This window comes from Eschrichtius robustus, chromosome 9, assembly GCF_028021215.1.
Source record: "Eschrichtius robustus isolate mEscRob2 chromosome 9, mEscRob2.pri, whole genome shotgun sequence".
NCBI classification, from domain to species: domain Eukaryota; kingdom Metazoa; phylum Chordata; class Mammalia; order Artiodactyla; family Eschrichtiidae; genus Eschrichtius; species Eschrichtius robustus.
This window is the reverse complement of record NC_090832.1, coordinates 71005916-71020111: the sequence shown is the minus strand read 5'-3', so window position 1 is coordinate 71020111 and position 14196 is coordinate 71005916. Positions and strand designations below refer to the sequence as shown.

The following is a 14196-nucleotide window of genomic DNA, read 5'->3' as shown; positions in this document are numbered from 1 at the left end:
ATCATCACCTTTTGCTCCAGTAAATCCAGGAGGACTAGATAATGAATTGTCCTTTATGAGAGGAACACTAACAAAACTTTGAAAGAACTGATTTAAATTTTAAAACAATTGATTTTGCTTTCCTCAATTCTCTTTTTCTCCTCTCTCAGATTTTCTTCTCTGATAATTGCAGGGAGACCTATTTCAGGAGTGATTTGTAATACCTGAGTGGACTGCTTTCTGGATGGAATGCTGGGACTCGGTCTCCCCAGGGCTGACTCATTTCATTGCAGCTGGCTAACAATGTGCTATTACTTCCAAAGGTCAGTCTCCAACTTCTCTAAAGATTACATTGTGGGTAGAAGCAAGAAAGGAGGGGTTGAGAGTAATGGGTGTATTTAACAAATTAATCCTCAGTAATTGAGAGCTAAAGCTGTACAGATGGTCTAATAAGAATTCATTTTCATTGTTGAAAAATGGTAACATCCAGGGCATAAATTCTTATAGCTGCAAGTTAGGTTTAATTTGGTATCAGTTACTGATGTTCCGTTGAAGGTTAAATAAAAAAATCATTTAACTTCTCTTTAGCTCCGCTTCCTTTGATATAAAATGGGAGTAATTTTCCCCCCATATGCCCTACAAAGACATAAACTGAAAATTAATAGCTAGTAATATAACAGTTTGGATGAAATGACAAGCTTCAGCTTTGTAAGTGCAATCTTATATTTAATCTTGGCTTCCAATCAAGATTTCTGATTCTGATGACGATAAGTCCTCCAAGTGCTGAAAATCAACTGCAATCTCATCTCCAGTAATCTCACTTACTGCAACCAGTTCAAATCACGTTTTATTTCTTTTTAGCTTTGTAGTCAATAACTCATGAAAAAAGCAGCCCATTAAATGATACTCTTTTTCAAGTTTTTAAGAATTAGCATTTTGGCTTGTCATATGTCTAATTCGTCCTACTAGAACTCTGCTTTGTGGAAAATTTCTAGCACAGTGCCTAAAACAGAGTATTTTATAAATATTAGTTTTCTTTTCTTTTCATCAGTCTGAAAAATATATCTGTGCTTTTCAGTAGAATCTTCATTTTATACCTGGTAAAATCATAGAGTTTCTTTTTGGGTTGGAAGCATTGTATTGTCAAAACTAAGCTTTGTCCTTATTTCATAATTAAAGAGTTATTGACATTTATTTATTTTATTTTTATTTTTATTTTGGGGACGGATTTGGGGAACTGATACATTTAGTGTTGAGCAAGAGAAATCAAGAAAGAGAAATACTCTATTTATGCTGCACCCTTTGGGGCTATATTTTCAGAGTCGGGTTCTCTTATTCTAATGCTACTGAAAACTTGATTGGGGATTTTGTTCTGGATCCAACTTTTCAGGGACAGAGTATCCATCTTTGTTGTTCCCCTAGTTTGGTAGATACATCTGGCCCCAAGTGTCAAGGGTACAAAGGTCTCATTAAAGGTACTAAAATATGTTTGCACACTCCTTCTCAGTATGTGGATGTCAAGCCAGACACTTCACTAGCTACTACCTAAGGAGCCATTTCACTGTCTGGAGAAGCAACCTAACTTTTCCACTTTTGCTTCTGATCTGGACAAAAACATATTCTTCTTAAGGAAAGGAAGAAAGAAAGCTAGGGCATCACAGTCTGGGTGTGTTGGGGGCTTGCACCATTAAAATAAATAGAAAATCCGGGTCAAGGTTGAGGGAAAGACAAACAGGTTAATTCTTAAGTCATGGGACTCTCTGTCCTGGTGATCAAACAATTCTATCATCCAGGTTTTTTATAAAAAAACCTTTTCTACCTTTGGTAGAAATGGCAGAACTAAAGAAAACCTGAAGAAGCCAACCAGATGGGTCATGGGTGCAGTGAAACCAAGGGGGATGTGGCCAGGCAGAGAAAGGTTTGTCTTCCAGGTATCACTCTATTTGCACTGGAAGAGGTAACGTGACCTTTCAGAGATGCACCTGAGGGACAATTACAAGGAAAGGACACCTGTAGAGGGGAGAGCAGGGATTTCAGAGAGAGAAAAAAACAGCTTCCTAGTTTTGCCTCATACTGGATAAAAAAGGTTGGAAGAGGTGGTGAGCAGAGAAAACTGACTAGTGTTGGTGAGTGTGGACCTTTTAGTTCCTTCTCTCTCCAGGTCCCTTTGTTTCTCCACATTGACTCTTGTTTTCCAGCTGAACCCTGTGTCCCACTCCAACATTCATAACAACGTTGTTTCCTTTTTCTATCACTTAACAAGTTCTCCCTAATGTTTTTCATAAACACCATGAGGCCAGGGCTTTGTCTCTCTTGTTCTCAGTAACATTGCTGGCATCTGGCAGAGTGACACATATGAGACACTTTACTAATATCCGCTGAATAACTTCATGGTATCACAAACCTCCCTTCCAGTTACCCGCACAAAGCTAGGGGGTGGTCTCTGATGTATGTCATTGATTCACACCTTGCTGTATTTTCCTGCTTCCTTCCCACTCCCCTACCCTGGTTTCCAATACCTTCATTACCTCAACCTTGGATTATTGCCATTGCTTTTTAGCTATTCCTCCCCCTTCTGGTCTTTTCTAGCAAACTGACGTTTTATTGCCTTAATAATTTTTCCTAAGCACTATTTTTTTTTAACTTATTTTATTTATTTATTTTTGGCTGCGTTGTGTCTTCATTGCTGCACGCGGGCTTTCTCTAGTTGTGACGAGCAGGGGCTACTCTTCGTTGCGGTGTGCAGGCTCCTTATTGCGGTGGCTTCTCTCGTTGTGGAGCACAGGCTCTAGGCACCCGGGCTTCAGTAGATGTGGTACTCGGGCTCAGTAGTTGCGGCATGCGGGCTCCAGAGCACAGGCTCAGTAGTTGTGGCGCACGGGCTTAGTTGCTCTGCTGCATGTGTGATCTTCCCGGGCCAGGGCTTGAACCCATGTCCCCTGCATTGGCAGGTGGATTCTTAACCACTGTGCCACCAGGGAAGCCCCCTAAGCACTATTTAAATCATAATACTTTCCTGCACACAGAATGACTCCTCTTCACTTACCTCTTATCATCTAAACTGATCTAATTGGGCTCTCTTAGTTGGGCTTACTTCCCTCATTTAATGGGGGAATTAAATGAGATCATCTACAAAACTCCAATCTTGCATTAACACCCACATAGTTCTACTTCTCTTTATGATTTTTTTCAGAAGGAAGAGGTTTGGGACCCTTGAAAGTGTCTGGGTGATCATCTTGAGTGAGAGAATTAGGGCATATGGTCTGATGCACTTCTCTTTGAAAAGGCATGGGTCATTGGGGAATAGGAGAACAGATACAGAAGCATCTGTGGTTTTGACCCAGTGGCCCACTAGAAGACCATAGGAAGCTCCCCAGGGCAGGTGGTGGCCCTGCGGAGGCGGCAGATGGCACTAATAGGCGTGGGTGTCAACAAGCATCTGAGGAAAACCAGCCTGCTTTAGCCTATGGCTGAGAAAGCTAACAAGGATGCAGCTAGCCACTATTTAATTAACAAGGCACACAATTTGAGTGTTGCATTGTAATTTCAAATAGTTGTAGTTTGCATTTTATAAGTAGGGAGTAAGTAGTCTTCACTCATCCCTATGGTATTGGCTAATAATTTTTAAGTTAGAGAAAAGTATACACAAGAATACGAAATAGGTAAAGGTTTCTGTGATATTTATTTTATTTGTTTATTTATTTTTTATTTTATTGGAGTATAGTTAATTTACAATGTTGTGTTAGTTTTAGGTGTACAGCGAAGTGATTCAGTTAAACATATACATGTATTCATTCTTTTTTAGATTCTTTTCCCATATAGGTTATCACAGACTATTGAGTATAGTTCTCTGTGCTATATAGTGGGTCCTTGTAGGTTATTTATCTTATGTAAGTTTTCTGTGATTTATATTTGAAGTAAATCTGATAGAGCTTTCCTAATGCCGTGCCACATAGTTTCCAGTGAAGGAAAGAGAGCACAGAGGAATTTAGAATTAAAAGGACATTTTGTGGTTCATCCTGAAACATTACCCACTAAAGATGGGAAATATGAGTGGCCACTCTTTAAGTTTCTACATTATAGTGGTCCTCATTTTTGTTTGGTTCATCTTTAGGCTCCTAGAGCTAATTCCATCTGGGGAACTGGGGTTCAGGGACCAAACATGTCTGGCCTCTACCCAGCAGCACCATATTTCCATGAAATTTTTTCCCTGGAATTGTCCAAATGAAGTGTCTATCCCAGACCAAGTGGACTTCTAACTGGACCCTCTGTTTCCCTAAACCTAGATGGCAGACTGAACATCAAGGTGATTCAGTGATAGAACCATGGGTTGGGGAATCAGAAAGAAACCTCACAGACCTGCTAAGAGGCCAAACATCAGCTCTAAACTAGCATTGTCATCTTGCACAAGTCAGTTATCCCTCATAAGTCTCAAGGCCCTCACTTGTCAAATGTGGACATTAGTTCAGAAAGCCCCAGATCTTGAGGGTTACATGATATAATGTACAGGCAAGTTCTTTACACATTTTAAAGTGGGACATGGCTCTGAGCTGTTATCCCATCTTGTACTGTTCTCTGATTTCATGTATTTCTCCAAGGAAGAGGCCGTAGCTTCTCATTTTGTCTTCCCTGACACATCTTTTGTTCTAGAGATACTGTGGGACAGAGAGCAGAAATTATACAACTAAACTGTCATGCGCATCCAGATAGGTGCTAAAACCTAAATTTGGTGTCCCCTCTTAACTCCTCACAGGGCTTGCTGCAGCCATTTGCCACAGCTGACCACTGAAAAATCTTATTTTAAGAATACATGGCTAAATGGAAATGCTTTGAAAGTAGGACCATTAGGCTGTAGGGAAACTTAGAAAAGACAGAGACTTTCTGATGTGGGATTTAGAGCCAGACACACAGCATATACTCTCTTTCGTTGGGAGCCTTAGATATTTTGCTTTATTTGGTCACTTGTATACAGCTGCTCAGGACACAGTTCTCTTTAGGGGCAAACACAGCTGAAGGATGTACAATCTTCAGAAGACAGCTGGGAGACAAAACCTTATGTGATTATGTCACCATTTGCCTCTTAATAATTGAGCAACATTACGGTCATCCCTTTTTATACAAGGGGCATTTGTTCCAAGACCTCCATGAACACCAAATCCACTGATGCTCAAGTCCCTCATGTAAAGTGGAATGGTACAGTCATCCCTCCACATTCACGGATTCAACCAAACATAGATGCAGAACCTGCAGATAAGGAGGGCTAGCTGTATATAATTTGACATGTTTGTACACGATCTATTTTTTAACCCATGTAACAGGTTTTTAAGTGTACATTATTGTTGACTGTAGGTACAATGTTGTGTAGCTGATCTCAAGAGCTTATTTTTCTTGCTTAACTGAAACTTAAGCAATTAATTAATCAATACCCATTGATTAGTAACTTCTCATTTCCCCTTTCCTTCAGCCCTGGCAACCACCATTCTACTCTTTGATTCCAGACATTTAACTATTCTTGAAACCTCATATAAGTGTAATCATGCAGTATTCGTCCTTTCATGACTGGTTTATTTCACTTGGCAAAACGTCCTCCAGCTTCATCCACATTGTCACATATTGCAGAATTTCCTTCTTTTGAAAGGCAGGGTAATAGTCCATTGTATGTGTACACCACATTTTCTTTATGCATTTATCCATTGATGGATATTTAGGTTGTTACCATATCTTGGTTATTGTGAATAGAGCTGCAATGAACATAGAAATGCTAATATCTCTTCAAGATCCTGATTTCAATTTTTTTGATAAATATGCAGAAGTAGAATTGCTCTGTCATATGGTAGTTCTATTTTTAATGCCTTGAAGAACTTCCATACTCTTTTTCATACAGCTACACCATTTTGCATGCTCACCAGCAGTTGTATTGTTGACCCTTGAACAACATAGGGGTTGGGAGTGCTAACCCCATTTCCCACGCTGTTAAAAATCCACCTGTAACTTTACAATTGGCCTTCCTATCTGTGGTTTTGCATGTGGATTCAACCAACCTCAGATCATGTAGTACTGTAGTACATATTTATTGAAAAAAAAAATCTATGTATTAGTGTACCTGCACAGTTCAAACCTGTGTTGCTCAAGGGTCACCTATATACTGTATTTTAATGGCTATTATATTCCCCTGGTTCAAAGGTGCTTTGTCCTTGGCTAACCATCTTCCAGAAGGAGGCACCAGAGGGTACCTCTAAATGTGTTTATAACTTCATACTTATAAGCGTCTTCTTTTCCTTTTGCTGTGATAGATAGACTCAGCTAGACCTGCCAAATACAGAGAAAAAACTTCAGCAAGAATGAAGTAATCTGAGTCTCTGACCAAACCTGCTTAATATTAATTAAAAGTGGATGGTCACACAATTTTAAAAGATGAAGTCTTTAAGAGCTCTGAGCATAAGACATCTGATCTTACTCTTTTCTTAAGCACCATGGTAGATGGACAATTTTAGCAGGGGGAAGAAAGACTCAAAATGGTAAAACTAGCACTTACCATTTGCAAGGTGCTAGTACTTCTACACCCCCTGTATCCATGAACTCAATTCAGTAATTCTCTCAACATCCTTCAAGGTAGGGACAATTATGATCTGTATTTTATGAAAGCTGATTAATGGAGAAGTGAAGAAGCATGCCCACGTCACATAGACAGTAACTGGCAAAGCTAGAAGCTAGCAACTCAGCTGCAGTAGGTGAATACAGAATTATTTGTGCTGGCACAGACCCAGTGTCCCTGGAGTGAATCCTGACTGTCCCCTGCCATCAGTCTCGATTTGAGCTTTCCCTAATCTTTGCTCTATTGGCCTTGGCAGCTGGATGAGGCTTCAGCTCAATTCTCCAACCCAAATTTTATATCCCTGAGACTGGGACCGCTCTGAATTCCAACCAGCTTCTCTGCAGCTCTGGGTTTGGCCTAGCTTTTGCAAGTCTTCTCAGGATGGAAGGTGAGAAAAATCAGATCTTTCTCTCAGTGTCCTCAGCCACTGGCTGGGATTCTGCTATGAATAGCTTGGAACCAATGTTAGCCTTTAATTATCCTGGCTGCTCACAACCTACCATAGCCATTTGGCCCTATTGATGGATCAGTTAACTTGCTCTGACAATGTCTTACAGACGAATGCTAGTATAGGAGGCCCTCCTGTAGCTGAGGTTAGATTTTCCAGTCCACTTCCAACTGCCTGTGCCCCCTCTTTCCTATCAGCTTTTGTCACAGCTTGCCTCATGCTCTGACCTGCTTGAATGAGGATAATTCCCTTTATACAGAACCCCCGGGCAGAGGTACTGTCAGTTCTGTGCAGCTACTCAAGTTCCACAACCAAGACCAGCCTGGAAGACTGTGAAACCAGAGGTCTTGGATGCCACCTGGTGCCCTCACATTACCCAGATACCCTCACTCTCTCACCCTTTCCACCAACCTCTTTCTCACATGTTAGGGCCCAGCTGGTAACATTAGTGACAATGAATTATTCAGGTAAACCGCTCAGAGACAATGCAGAGGGTTATGAAGGACTCCGTGGATAATGCAGCAGCAAAAGCATTTTTAAAGTTAGAAAAAAAAATCAAACCAAATGTTTGCAAGGAAACGAACATTAGCAGTATTCCTTTAAATTTATAATATATCTTTTTTGTTCGTTTGTATGTTTTGACCACTTTCATCACCATACAAAGATATTATTGACTATATTCCCCACACTGTACATTTCATATCCATGACTTACTTATTTTGCACCTGGAAGTTTGTGCCTCAGTCTCCCTCACCTGTTAACCTCATCCCCTCACCCCCTCTCCTCTGGCAACTACCTCTTTGCTTTCTGTATCTACGACTCTGTTTCTGTTTTGTTATGTTTGTTCATTTGTTTTGTTTATTAGATTCCACATTCCAGTGAAATCATGTGGTATTTCTCTCTCTGACTTATTTCACTCAGCATAATACCCACTAAGTCCATCCATGTTGTTGCAAATGGCAAGACTTCATTCTTTTTTTGGCTGAGTAGTAGTCCATTTTATATATATAATATATAAATATACATCTCACATCTTTATCCATTCATTTATCGATGGACACTTGGGTTGTTTCCATATCTTGGCTATTGTGAATAATGCTGCAATGAACATAGGGGTGTATATATCTTTTCGATAAATATTCTTTTGGATTTTCTTTGGATAAATACCCAGAAGTGGAATTGCAGGAACATATGGTTGTTCTATTTTCAATTTTTTGAGGAACCTGCATACTGTTTTCCATAGCGGCTGCACCAATTTACATCCCCACCAACAGTGCATGATGATTCCCTTTTCTCCACATCCTCACCAATGCTTGTTATTTCTTGCCATTTTGGCGTGGTTTGTTATGCACCAAAGCTGACGGATGGATACATATTATCTCATTTGATCCCCATGATTGCCCTACAGTGAGAACAGGGCTAAGATGCTTAACTTGTAAGTGGCAGAGCCAGGAACAGGAGCTGGGTAGCTCTCAACTCCTGTGCACCTGCGTTCTCCAACGCACCCCTTCTGCTTCTCAGTCGGCCCGAGGAGTATCTGATGAGATCGAATGGAATAGTGAAACACTCGATTGGAAAGAGCCTTAGGGATAACCTGTACTCCTCTCTTATCACACACTTGAGGCATCTGAGGCCTGGGAGGGTTTGCCTAGGTTCTTAAAGCTCGGAAGGTACGTAGCAGGGATGCTGTCCCCAAGTTTTCTCACTCCCCTTCTCATGCTCTCTGCTTCATGAACCTCTCTACTCCACCTTCAGGCCCCCCAAAATTCACTGTCTTAAAGCGAGATAGTGACAGTAAGGTGGTATTGTGGTGGGGACATTTTCGGTTTATGACAAGCACGAGTATGTGTTTGTGTGTTTGGTGTGGGCTGCTGCTTTTAGAACTCTGAAATTAACAAGAGGTAGCCAGCTGCCTCTTTGCCTGCCTAAAGTTTACCATCATCATACCTGGTGGTTCCCCTTCTCAGAGAGAGCAGATGGCCTCCTTCTAGAAGCACATTACTGGTAACAGTTTCTCCCTATTGTTTAGCAGTAGCGCTGCCTAAAAGCCTGGTGTGAAGGAACCTCTGGAGAAGAGGTACCTCTGTCCAGAAAAGGAAAGGGAAATAGACCCTGATTTTAGACAAGTTACACACAGGGGCATACAGAGAGCAGAACTTAATTCTACTGTGGCCTCCTGGGCAGAGGGCTGCCACTTCTACATCTTTATTTATTTATTTATTTATTTAAATTTTTATTTATTTATGGCTGTGTTGGGTCTTCGTTTCTGTGCGAGGGCTTTCTCTAGTTGCGGCAAGCGGGGGCCACTCTTCATCGCGGTGCGCGGGCCTCTCACTATCGCGGCCTCTCTTGTTGCGGAGCACAGGCTCCAGACGCACAGGCTCAGTAGTTGTGGCTCACAGGCCCAGTTGCTCCGCGGCATGTGGGATCTTCCCAGACCAGGGCTCGAACCCGTGTCCCCTGCATCGGCAGGCAGACTCTCAACCACTGCGCCACCAGGGAAGCCCTACATCTTTATTTCTTTTCATCCCCATAAAGACCTTTCTTTGCCAATCTGTATGTATTCAAACAGCCATCCACCAACCTTTGGGGTGCAAGTGAAGCACCTCAGCCTTACCCCTGCCTTGCCCCAAGCCTGAACAGAGGCCTGAAAATGGGGGGTACCATTATGAACCAGCATTTTTCCTCTGTTAGTGTTGATTTGCAGCCCTTCCCTTTCAGGTCTACTACTTTAGGTATATTGTTTCTATTCTGTGAAATGTCTCCCTTTAGAGAATTGTTTCTAAGAAGGTAATTAGATAGGCAGACAGAAATAGGATGTGCAGTAATGAGAGTAGGCTGTATGGTCTGGGAAGATTTTCCATGCCTGTAATGGGCAGAGGGCAAAAGCAAGATTACTGGTGTTTAGTAAAGTGGCAGGTACAATTGTCTCTTTTCCCTTATCAAATTACAACCCTCTTGTTATTCCATTTCCTGACTTTGAATTCTTTCTTTTGTAAAGTTATATACTAACTGGAGAAATGGAACACCTTATCATTGCCATACATAGATATGTATATATATAATATATATATATATATTTTTTTTTTAAAAATAAGAAAATAGGGGAAATGTACTTGAATCATAATCACTTGTCTTTTTTCTAGAGCATTTCTTTTGTGGTTTTCCTTTCTGAGTCTTAGGTGACTTATCTGTGTATCAGAAGCATAGCGAGAGGGAGAAGGGGAAGAGCAAGGCCATGGCCCTGGGGACTCAGGCAGCAAGATAAAGGCTCCTTTCCTCCCCCCACTGAGGGAGGAAACAGGAAGTGATGGGGATGGCCTGACTTTAGCCCTACAGAGACCTTTATTTTATTTATTTATTTATTTTTTGATAGTAGCCTTGGACTTGGGTGTGATCAATAATGATATGTGAGTGGAGAAACAAAATAGGGATGAATTAACAGAAGTATAGTCTCTACAGCAGCCTTTAAATCATTTGATTGTAAGAGGTGAATTCTTTTAAATAATTTAAAAAGAGGAATAACAACAGATGGCATTATGCACACTTCTTAGACAAGATACCACTAATTTGGCTAAATATTAGGTAAGGGGAGCTGACAGCCCCAGGGAAAATTCAAGTGACTGGTTTCATCCAAATCTTCTATATATATGTGGGCAATAGCTCTCATTGTCATATTAGGAAAATTGAGAAGAGAAAGTAGATGTAATTATCTATTCTTGTCACTGTGTTGCTCAGAATCCTTGAGTAGCTTCTGAGTTTTACTCTAGATATCCAATGAAAACTTCTAACCCTGGCCTTCAAAACTGCACACCAGGCTTGCCTTGCTTGTCTGCTCTCATCTCCAGCATCCAGCAGGAACCCTCTTCTGCAGCACAAGCAATCTCCCTGTAGGATCCTGAGGTCAGATTTTCCATTCTCCCTATTCATTAGGTTCATACTCTGAGCAGGTGCTCAACCAGCCCTGGAGATTTTGGTCGGGTTCCTTGCACACACTGGAGTCTCCAGATTTCTCATCTTGTCTGCTCTTACCCAGGATCAAGTTAGTGTTTTTGTTTGTTTGTTTATTTTTTTTCTTTTGGCTGCACTGCACGGCATGTGGATCTTCCAGGACCAGGGATCAAACCCCTGCCCCCTGCAGTGGAAGTGCAGAGTCTTATTTTTTTTTTTTTTAACATCTTTATTGGAGTATAATTGCTTTACAATGGTGTGTTAGTTTCTGCTTTATAACAAAGTGAATCAGTTATACATATATATATATCCCCATATCTCTTCCCTCTTGCACCTCGCTCCCTCCCACCCTCCCTATCCCACCCTTCTAGTTGGTCACAAAGCACCGAGCTGATCTCCCTGTGCTATGTGACTGCTTCCCACTAGCTATCTATTTTACATTTGGTAGTGTATATATGTCCATATATACACTACCACTCTCTCACTTTGTCCAGCTTACCCTTCCCCCACCCCGTGTCCTCAAGTCCATTCTCTAGTAGGTCTGTGTCTTTATTCCCGTCTTGCCCCTAGGTTCTTCATGACCATTTTTTTTTTTAGATTCCATATATATGTGTTAGCATACGGTATTTGTTTTTCTCTTTTTGACTTCACTCTGTATGACAGACTCGAGGTCCATCCACCTCACTACAAATAACTCAATTTCGTTTCCTTTTATGGCTGAGTAATATTCCATTGTATATATGTGCCACATCTTCTTTATCCATTCATCTGTCAATGGACACTTAGGTTGCTTTCATGTCCTGGCTATTGTAAATAGGGCTGCAATGAACATTGTGGTACATGACTCTTTCTGAATTATGGTTTTCTCAGGGTATATGCCCAGTAGTGGGATTGCTGGGTCGTATGGTAGTTCTATTTTTAGTTTTTTAAGGAACCTCCATACTGTTCTCCATAGTGGCTGCATCAATTTACATTCCCACCAACAGTGCAAGAGGGTTCCCTTTTCTCCACACCCTCTCCAGCATTTATCGTTTGTGGATTTTTTGATGATGGCCATTCTGACTGGTGTGAGGTGATCTCATTGTAGTTTTGATTTTCATTTCTCTAATGATTAGTGATGTTGAGAATCCTTTCATGTGTTTGTTGGCAATCTGTATGTCTTCTTTGGAGAAATGTCTATTTAGGTCTTCTGCCCATTTTTGGATTGGGTTTTTTGTTTTTGTGATATTGAGCTGCGTGAGCTGCTTGTAAATTTTGGAGATTAATCCTTTGTCAGTTGCTTCATTTGCAAATATTTTCTCCCATTCTGAGGGTTGTCTTTCGTCTTGCTTATGGTTTGCTTTGCTGTGCAAAAGCTCTTTAGGTCCCATTTGTTTATTTTTGTTTTTATTTCCATTTCTCTAGGAGTTGGGTCAAAAAGGATCTTGCTGTGATTTATGTCATAGAGTGTTCTGCCTATGTTCTTCTCTAAGAGTTTTATAGTGTCTGACCTTACATTTAGGTCTTTAGTCCATTTTGAGTTTATTTTTGTGTATGGTGTTAGGGAGTGTTCTAATTTCATTCTTTTACATGTAGCTGTCCAGTTTTCCCAGCACCACTTATTGAAGAGGCTGTCTTTCCTCCATTGTATATTTTTGCCTCCTTTATCAAAAATAAGATGACCATATGTGCATGGGTTTATTTCTGGGCTTTCTATCCTGTTCCATTGATCTATATTTCTGTTTTTGTGCCAGTACCATACTGTCTTGATTACTATAGCTTTGTAGTATAGTCTGAAGTCAGGGAGCCTGATTCCTCCAGCTCCATTTTTCTTTCTCAAGATTGCTTTGGCTATTCAGGGTCTTTTGTGTTTCCATACAAATTGTGAAATTTTTTGTTCTACTTCTGTGAAAAATGCCAGTGGTAGTTTGATACGGATTGCATTGAATCTGTAGATTGCTTTGGGTAGTATCGTCATTTTCACAATGTTGATTCTTCCAATCCAAGAACATGGTATATCTCTCCATCTGTTTGTATCATCTTTAATTTCTTTCATCAGTGTCTTATAGTTTTCTGCATACAGGTCTTTTGTCTCCCTAGGTAGGTTTATTCCTAGGTATTTTACTCTTTTTGTTGCAATGGTAAATGGGAGTGTTTTCTTAATTTCTCTTTCAGATTTTTCATCATTAGTGTATAGGAATGTAAGAGATCTCTGTGCATTAATTTTGTATCCTGCTACTTTACCAAGTTCATTGATTAGCTCTAGTAGTTTTCTGGTAGCATCTTTAGGATTCTCTACATATAGTATCATGTCATCTGCAAACAGTGACAGCTTTACTTCTTCTTTTCCGATTTGGATTCCTTTTATTTCTTTATCTTCTCTGATTGCTGTGGCTAAAACTTCCAAAACTGTGTTGAATAATAGTGGTGAGACTGGGCAACCTTGTCTTGTTCTTGATCTTAGTGGAAATGGTTTCAGTTTTTCACCATTGAGAACGATGTTAGCTGTGGGTTTGTCATATATGGCCTTTATTATGTTGAGGTAACTTCCCTCTATGCCTACTTTCTGCAGGGCTTTTATCATAAATGGGTGTTGAATTTTGTCAAAAGCTTTTTCTGCATCTATTGAGATGATCATATGATTTTTCTCCTACAGTTTGTTAATATGGTTTATCACATTGTTTGATTTGCATATATTGAAGAATCCTTGCATTCCTGGGATAAACCCCACTTGATCATGGTGTATGATCCTTTTAATGTGCTGTTGGATTCTGTTTGCTAGTATATTATTGAGGATTTTTGCATCTATGTTCATCAGTGATATTGGCCTGTAGTTTTCTTTCTTTGTGACATCTGTGTCTGGTTTTGGTATCAGGGTGATGGTGGCCTCGTAGAATGAGTTTGTGAGTGTTCCTTCCTCTGCTATAATTTGGAAGAGTTTGAGAAGATAGGTGTTAGCTCTTCTCTAAATGTTTGATAGAATTCGCCTGATCTTCACCATTTTTAAGTGTATAGTTTAATAGTATTAAGTACCTTCATATTGTTGTGCAGACCTCACCACAATCCATCTCTAGAACTCTCTTCATCTTGCAAATCTGAAACTCTGTACCTGTTAAACAATAACTCCCTATTTACCACTCCCCCCATCCCCTGGCAACCACCATTCTGCTTTCTGTCTCTATGAATTAGACTACTCTAGGTACCTCATGTAAGTGGTTCCTTTTTGTGAATGGGTTATTTCACT

The 14196-nt window shown here is 40.3% G+C and overlaps 1 long non-coding RNA gene across 1 annotated transcript in view; it reads left to right on the top strand.

The window, feature by feature from the left end:
- The window catches only part of LOC137769560 (uncharacterized), a 198452-nt gene that overhangs the window by 166770 nt on the left and 17486 nt on the right, over positions 1-14196 (top strand). The window contains exon 2 of the long non-coding RNA XR_011075002.1: positions 173-302. This is a non-coding gene — a long non-coding RNA (uncharacterized lncRNA). The remainder of the gene's footprint in view (positions 1-172; positions 303-14196) is intronic.